The sequence below is a fragment of the Pteropus medius genome, unplaced genomic scaffold, assembly GCF_902729225.1.
Source record: "Pteropus medius unplaced genomic scaffold, Ma_sr-lr_union100, whole genome shotgun sequence".
NCBI classification, from domain to species: Eukaryota; Metazoa; Chordata; class Mammalia; order Chiroptera; family Pteropodidae; genus Pteropus; species Pteropus medius.
In genome coordinates this window covers 13,893,699-13,902,888 of record NW_024351730.1, presented here as the reverse complement: position 1 = coordinate 13,902,888, position 9,190 = coordinate 13,893,699, and positions in this window count along the sequence as shown.

Below are 9,190 nucleotides of genomic sequence, written 5' to 3'. Positions count from 1 at the left end.
TCATGTGACTTGATTTCAAATTATATTATAAAGTTATAGTAATCAGAACAGTTTGGTATTGACATAAAAACAGATGCACAAAATGAATGGAATAGAATTCCCAGAAGTAAACCCACACAGACACAAAAAATTGATTTACAACAAAGGAGCCAAGGACATACAATGGACTAATGACAGTCTCTTCAATAAATGGTGTTGAGAAAACTTGACAGATCAATGCAAAAAAAAATGTAACTAGACTAAAACCATACATAAAAGTTAACTCAAAATAGATTATCAGTCTTAGTGACACTTTTTTGGCTCCAAAGGCAAGGGAAATACAAACAAAAAATTTTAAAAATTGAGACTACATCAAACTAAAAAGCTTTTGCACAGCAAAGGAAATTATCAATCAAACAAAAAGGTAACCTATTAATTGGAAGAAGATCGTTGCATATTTAAAACCTGATAAGGGATTAATATCTAAAATAAATAAAGACCTCATAACTCAACAACATAAAAATAAACAACCCAATTAAAAATGGGCATAGGATCTGAATAGACATTTTCTAAAGAAGACATATGGATGTCCACAGACACATGGAAAGATGTTCAACATTATTATCAGACAAAGGCAAATCAAAATCACAAGGAGATATTACCTCGCCCTTGTTAGAATGGCTATTATCAAAAAGAAAAAAAAATACCAAGTCCTGGTGAGGACGTGAAAAAAGGGAATCCTTGTTCACTGTTGCTTGGAATGTAAACTGGTGTAGCCCCTATGGAAATTCCTCAAAAAATTAAAAATAGAACTACCATATATTCCAGTTATTCTACTTCTTGATATTTATCCTAAGAATAAAAAATACTAATTAAAAAAATATATGCACCTCTATGTTCATTATAGCATTATTTACATTATTTAAGATATGGAAACAACCTAAATGCCCACCAATAAATTATTAGGTAAAGTAGATGTGAGGTACACATACACAAGTGCACGTGTGCGCACACACACACACACACACAGGAATACCACTCAGCAATTAAAAAAAAAATCTTGCCATTTGCAACATGTATGAACCTTGAAGATATTATGCTAAGTGAAATAAGTCAGAGAAAGAGAAACGCCATATGATTGCACTTGTAAGTAGAATCTAAAATGGTGGTTACCAGAGAGGAAGGAGGTTGTAAGGAGGGTAAAATTGGTGAAGGGGATTATTGTGTAGTGATGGATGATAAATAGTCTTACAGTGGTGAACACTATTAGTGTATTCTACATATCAAATTTTAATATTGTATCCATGAAATATGTATAATATTGTATATCAATTTTACCATAATAAAAAATAAATAAAAAATAAGTTGGGGGGGTCAGAAATATACAAGGTTTAGTGTAAGAACTATATTTTCTAGCTATATAATCTTTAGTGAGTTGCTTAATGTTTCTGAGCTTCAACTTTTCCCAATATTAAATGAGAATGACATCCAAATCAGACTGTTATGCAGAGACCAAATTAAACAGACTAGATAAAAGGGGCCAGTGAAAACTCCTAACAAGTTGTACCTATTCCTGCACGCCCACCCATCTCCCAATCTCATCATGAGCACCAGCCAAGTCACATTCCCAGAACAAAAAGACAACCAGATTCTATTAGTCTATTTTCAACTCTGTTCTGCCAACAATCTTGGCTGAAAGGATATAAAAATGTCCACTTTTCAGATGGCTCCATGAGATAGGACAAAGACAATGCAGAATTGTCCTAAGGAATGCAGGAGTAAGGGTGAAGTTTCTAAATATGTAAATGTAGTAGATGCTGTCTTGTCAGTAATTGTAGAATATAAAGTATGCTCAGAGGAAACAGATAATTGTACTTCATTCTTAAATTGGTTAGTGTTCTGCTTTACCCCTTAGGGGAATCTTTCTCTTTATATAAGATCCTCATCCTATGTTCTCTGAAACCTATATAAATTACCTTCCAAGAAGCACTGGATTTTATTTTTCTCCATATTTTCTCAATTGCATTAAATGTGTCATAATTACCCTGAAATCAATCTAGTATTTTAGAGGCTTTTCAAATCAGAAGCAGAGTGAGAAAGAAACACTTTGCCTCTAAACCCTTAACTACATATCCTACATTGAGTGTAAAACATAGGTAGACCCAAACTTTACTTGAAGGCTACATATGTACACAATCGGCTTATGTTTCTCCTAGCTTGAGATTCAACTGATGTATAGATACATATAAGGTAGAGTCATAGAATCAAAGGTTTCCAGATGAGAAGAGACCTTAGGAAACCTCTACTCTCTGACTCTTATTTTACAATAACAACAAAAAAAGTTTCAGGAAATATTTAGAAAAATCCTTTCGAATGTCTTACTTAAATTATTTAATTAAATAAATCATTGTGGCTTATGTACATTTGTTAAAATATCCAAAATTTTTAATTACAAATTTTTGCTACTTCTCAATAAATTTCGTAATAATGATCTGATCTAATTTTTATATCAAGTTGATAGTATCTTCTGAAATTATTATTTTTCCAAGTCAATAGTTGATTTTCTATTGCATTTATTTATTTATATGTAAAAATGCATAGGAGTTAACATTTTAGAAAGCAAGAGGCATAGTCCTTGTTTCTTTTTAAATGTTTTAAATAAAGTGCTATGAAATATTTTAGAAATGGATTAATTTATAAAATTATGATTTGATATATTTGGTTATAGAGTCTTTTGTCCTATTACACATAAAACTTAAAAAGATTAAAAATGTGGCATGTCAAATTCTGAGGCCAAATTAATAAGAATTGCTAAATTAAAATGTCAATACGTGGTATCTTTAAAATGTAAAACAACCTCCCCACACACACACACACACACTATGAATAAAATAGTTTTAAAGATTATTGGTGTATGACAATTATCCAAGTTAAAAAGGATATAGCTTCAGGAATTTCTTGGTTTGGAATGCAGATTAAGCCTTACAAATCTTAGTCTGATGATTGTCTCACTAGTTTAGATTTAACCTATTATTTATATTAGATTTTTTCAATACCTGCTGAAAGCTCACTGTCTTGTAAGTTTTAGAAATAACTTTTGTAGACAACACTTTGTTAATTTCCAAAGCTTAACTCTGCCCAGTTTGATCAGTGCACCAAATATGGCATTCTCTTGACCAAACTGTAATTACTGAGATTTGTTTTTTCAAAATATACAACTCATTAGAATGTTTGTACTGCTTTTGCAACTTCTTACTTTCTTAAATTTCCCCATATTCATATTTGCGACATGTTTTTACACCTAAGGAATAGTGCAGCAATATCATAGAATCTGCAGACTAAGCTAAAGACTGGTGGGTAAAATCTTTAAAAACTAAGATTTATAGTATATTCAGGAGATAATTTTTTTCTACAAAAAATTAAAATTTTCAATTTCTTATATTGCTAAAGTTCTTTAAACTCAAGTTATCATATTGTAGCATGTTAGGATGAAATATACTTTCTCCTATTTACTGACATTCTTTTCTTGAAAAGAAAGTTGCTTTGATTTATGTATTTCAAAATTTTGCTTGACTAGTGAAAGCTGTTACCTGCATTATTGGTATTTAAATAGTAGAGTAAATAACAGTGAACAAATGATTTCAAAATATTCATTTTTTCATTCTCACATTTTTACATTCTTAATGAAAAGATAATTATCTTACTGTAAAATTAAGAAACAGAATAGTATCTAAGTGTTCATGAACACTTAGAGTTACCTATGTATCCAAAAAAATGTTCCTCAGTGATCTCAAAATAGAACACGAGGGAGGAAGAAAAGAGGACTTATTGATTGGATATACTGAAGAGCACTTTAGTCCAATAAATTCTAAGATAAAGAAAATATAAAGCTGTGGCAAGAAAGAATATGTTTATTATAATGAAATTGTTTTAAAATTTCCTCTCTTAACTAGTGAATGAGAATCAAGGCACTAATAAGTAAATTAAAAGACATTTATTTTGAGGGTTGGTAATAAAGGTTTAGTAATGAAGTCTAGTAAATGTAGGAAGAGACAGGGGAATCCTGAGTTTTAGAATGCCAAGTTCCATACTTTTATTAATATAAATGGCTTGTTTGAGACTCTTTTCTTTTTGTGAGCCTGCCAGAGGATATGTCTACTGCATCTTGATTATGGAGATTTTATTTATATGGAACCTATTAAAAATCAATGACATATAGCAACTTACTTTTTAATATACTTTTGCTTTTGATTGAATTTTGCTCTATGTGGAGATGAATGATGATTGGCTTACTAGCTTAACTTTGCTCAGGAATGCTGCTTCCATTTGTAAAACTTAAGTCAGTCTCCACTTATTTTCCTTGTCCTCACATTCTCAGGATTTTATAATAACAGTATATATTGGTATATTCATGTTTTTCTTTTCTCAGAACTGTGAAAACAAAGATTCTTAGTCAGATACTCTATCAGTCAAATCTTCCCCAACTGTTCTCCATCTTTCTGTGCTTAAGTAGCCATCAATGGGCATATATCACTTCAAACCTCCTTTCTATTGTGGCTGTGACAGAATAATATAGATAAGTATAGGTTTGAAATTGATATTTTACATCTTTATTTACTAAGGAGAAATATTTAAGTATCTCTGTTTCTTGAATTATCTAAAGGCCCATGAGTTTTTGTAACCACAGCAATGCATTTAAGATTATTTTTTAAACCTAATATATATATATATATATATATGGATTTTTTAAGTAGCACATTGTAAGAACCTTATCCTCAGTTTTTTTTTCTTCTTTACCTAGGCTGTCCTCTCTCCATGATTACCAAAGTGGTTGTGAACTAGAGGAATAAAAAATATTAAGATGTGGACGGAGCTAATTAGCTTTAGAACTCTAGTAAACCTCCTTATGTGAGAGCCATAATTGTAAATATAAGCCTGCTTCAAACCACTCTCTCATTTGAGAGCAATCATAACGAGTACCATCTGCCAAAGGGAAGAGAAGAGGCTGCTTGAAGCAGTAGGCTTATACATCGAGCTGCAACTTGTATCACTGTGTTCTAGCTTTTTGTTTTAGGAAAGTATGTTTGAATCAACAATGAGCTCTTATGTTTTCTTTTAAATAATATTGTTTACATGGAAGTTAAACTTCAAATAAACAACAGGCATTGATTTTAAGAAATTCAGAGCTAATTTCCTTTACCTTTCACTTTCATCTAGCAGAGGATTATACTCTATCATTCTTATTTGCATTCAAATTGTTTGCATATGTTGTAATTAAAATCTTTGAAGTTTACTGATTACCAATATGTGTAGAACAAAGTATTATCTTCAATCGATATGTGCTATAAAGATAAATAATATGTATATAAAATGCTGTTAGGCACTGTTGATGTATACTAAAATTACTGAATACATTCTTTTATTATTAAGGGCCTTATCATCTAGGTTTCAAGACAGGATATATACAAAATAGTGATGACAGCTAACATTTTTGGTATGCATTATAATTCAGATGGCTACTCATAGATACATCATTTTTGGTAATAATGCAATATTTAATAATAAATCAAAGCATGATATGATTCAATGGCCATGTATGGTTCCCAAACAGGTTCTGCTATTAAAAGAATGGAAAGTATAATGTTCATCAAAGTGTCAAGAAAATCATCAAAGAGGACACATAAGATTATTGCTGATAGTTAGGAATGAATTATTAAGGAGAGATGAAAATAGGAAAGCCAGATGGGAATCCTAAAAAAGATTCTAAATTTGCTTTAAGATATGAACTGTTTCGGACTGTACTGGTTAATAAAGATAGAAAGAAATGTTCAGTTGAAGAGGTAGAACTAAAACTCAAGTGCCAGTTTGGATAAGAGAATAATTAGTCATTATGAGCTTGTGCAAATTGTGATTTGAGAGTGGAAGAGTTATCTTGATTTAAAGACAAGGCCATGGTTGAAGTGGGGATGTAGGGTGTGATCATCTGGATACTTCATTGTTGTGTCAACCAGTGCAGTTATGGGAAATTTATTTTATTTGTTTATGATTCTAGTAATGTTCCCATTGAAGAAAGTATTTCATATTTAGAATAATTGTTCAAAGTGAATGATATTGAGTGTTAGAGAATTCTAACAATTTCTGGATAAGGCTGAAGCAGAAAGAAGTGTTAACAAAGCAACAGAAGAAACCAAAGAGACAGAAGAAAATGAAGTCGGTGTGAATTACAGATAACTAAAAAAAGAATTTTGTAAAAGCGAGTGGTGACTAGAAAAGTATCCCAAAATTGCCAGTTGAATTAGTCTTAAAAAGGCTGGCTGGATTCTGTTCTTAGTTGCCCTCTAGTAATCTTTATGATTATATTTTTTGAAGAAAATAAGAACAGAAGAAGAATTGAAGTAAGCTAAGAATAAAATGAAGGAGGAAGTAAAATATGATAGACTTACAAATATGAGAACTATTGTCAATAAAAAAAAAAGAGGAAAGAATAGAGAGTAATTCCAGAAGCATGACAGAGTGAGATATGTCCCCAGATCTCTCCCTTTGAAATAACAATAAGCTGAACATCTAAAATTCAACAAATAACACCCAACTTGCACATAAGCACATCTGAGTGAGTGATCTGTGAATAATACTACCATAGGTCAGAACCTCAGGAGTTGGGCAGTAGACTGGGAGAAACAAAGAAGTTGCCACTGCAATCAGAGCTCCCTCAAGAAGGAGGGGAAGAGAGAAGGTGAGGCTGCTTCTATGAACAGCCCAGCCTGAGAGAGCTGTGAGCTCCACACAGCAGCAGTGCTCAGGGATCAGGGCACAAAGCAGAGAAATGGGGACAAAAGAGAAGCAACAGCTGATTATTACCAGCTGCAAAATGTGAGGCTAAGCTACAACCACCATCTTCTAACTCAGAAGGCACCTTCCCTCATATCCTCCAAGATTGAACAAAATAGAGCCCCAGGGAAATCTGAGCAAACACTACCAACTGTTGCTAGCACTGACAAGGACTGAGACTGAGGTAGCAAGCATGATTGAATATTTATAAAAAAGAAAAGGTATTATTAAGGCTTTACATAAAGCAGAGATTCAAGAGGCTTAAATGCCACCTACTGGGAACCAAAAGAAAAATGCCTTCTTAGCAGCAGGCTAAAGAGAGACCTTTATATAATAAATCTTCTTTCTGTAAAAAAAAAAAAAAAAAGAAAGAAAAAAGAAAAAAAAAAGCAGAATACACTTCCATTAATGCCCAGATGGAGAAATAGTCCATTAAACACCATGAACAACTATCGTGACAAGGCAGCGCAGAAAGAAAGAGAAAAATCTACAGAAAATAAGCTTAAAGACATAGAAATATGTGACTTAAATGACAGAGAATTCAGAATGGTACTTCTGGAAAAAAATCAATGAGATCTAAAATAATTTATATCAACAATTCCAAATTTGCAAAAACAACTAAGTCAATAGAATGAGTGTTTTTGCAAAGAGATTGAAACCATAAAAAAGAACTAAATAATGCTTCTGGAGATGAAGAACAAACTAAAAGAGATGAGGAATGAAATAGAAAACTTGGGAAATAGAGTCTACCAAATACAGGAAAGGATCGTTTATATTGAAAACAGATATCTAGAAATAAATCAGAAGGACAAAAGACCGAAGAATGAAAAATAATGAAAGAGAAATACAAGAATGAGTTGATACCATCAGAAAAGGAAATATAATAATAATGGGCATCCTTGATGGGGAAGAAAAGGAAGAGAGATTAGAAAGCATTTTCAGACAAATAGTTGATGAGAATTTACCAAATCTAAAGAATGAACTGGAGCTTGGAATTCAAGAGGTCAATAGAACATCCAATTATCTCAACCCAAAAAGGCCTTCTCCAAGACACATTATATTAAAATTATCGAAAAAAAAAAAAAAAGACTAAAAAAGAATCCTCAGGGCAACTAGAGAAAAGAAAATGATAACCTATCAAGGAAAACCCATTAGATTATCATTGGACTTCTCAGCACAAATCTACAAGCCATAAAAGAGTGGGATAAAATATTTGAACTATTAAATGAAGGAACAAGCAGCTAAGAATAATGTATCCAACAAAGCTCTCCTTAATATATGAAGGAAAAATAAAGACCTTTCCAAACATACCAAAATTGAGGGAATTCTCGACTACGAGGCCTGCATTACAGGAAATACTGAAAGAGGTCAGCTCACCTAAAACAAAATTACAAAAAAAGAAAAAAATACATAACTATGAGTAAAGCAACTAGCAGTGAGACAGAAGCATAATAATGTATCCTTTACAAAGAACAGGACATTATAAGCTTAAACAATAAGAAGAGATTTGCTATTGCAAGACAGTAATGAATATTCAGCATACGTAAAGACAAGCTAAGAAAGCAATAACAGAAAACGGGAGGATTCAAAAATCCAAATTCACAAAGAGGAATAGAGATAAGGCATGTGCCGAAGAAAATGGATGACCGTATATGTAACTATCCTTTACATATTCATAATGGTAACCACACACCAAAGGTTCAGAACTGAAATACATAACATAAAACAAGAACCAGAGGAAAAACCCACAACTCTTTCAAGACAAACAAACAAACAAATAAATAAAAAACAGACACACAGGGACAAGGAAGCAATGGAAATACTGAGCTACCAGAAAGCAAAAAATAAAATGGCTATAGGAAAACTTCATATTTCAATTATCACCCTAAATGTAAATGAACTGAGTTCACCAATAAAAAGGCACAGAGTTGCAGAATAGATCAAAAAACAAAACCCAGCCATATGCTGCCTCCAAGAGACACATCTCAATTCCGAAGAAAATACAGACTCAAAGTGAAAGTGTGCAAAATAATATTTCAAGCAAAAGGCATTCAGAGAAAAGCAGGAATAGTGGTACTAATATCGAACAAAATAGACTTCAAAATAGAAAAGATAAAGAAAGATACTGAGGGAAACGTCATAATGATAAAAGGAATCATGCACCAAGAAGACATAACACTTATTAATATCTACGCTCCCAATCAGGGATCCCTGAAAAATATAAAGCAATTACAAACAGACTAAAGGAAGAAACAGACAAAAACACCATCATAGTAGTGGACCTAAATATCCCACTGTTGGATATAGAAAATCGATACGGAAATAATACCTTAAGTTAGACACATTAGACCAACTGGACATAATTGACATTTACAGAGACTTT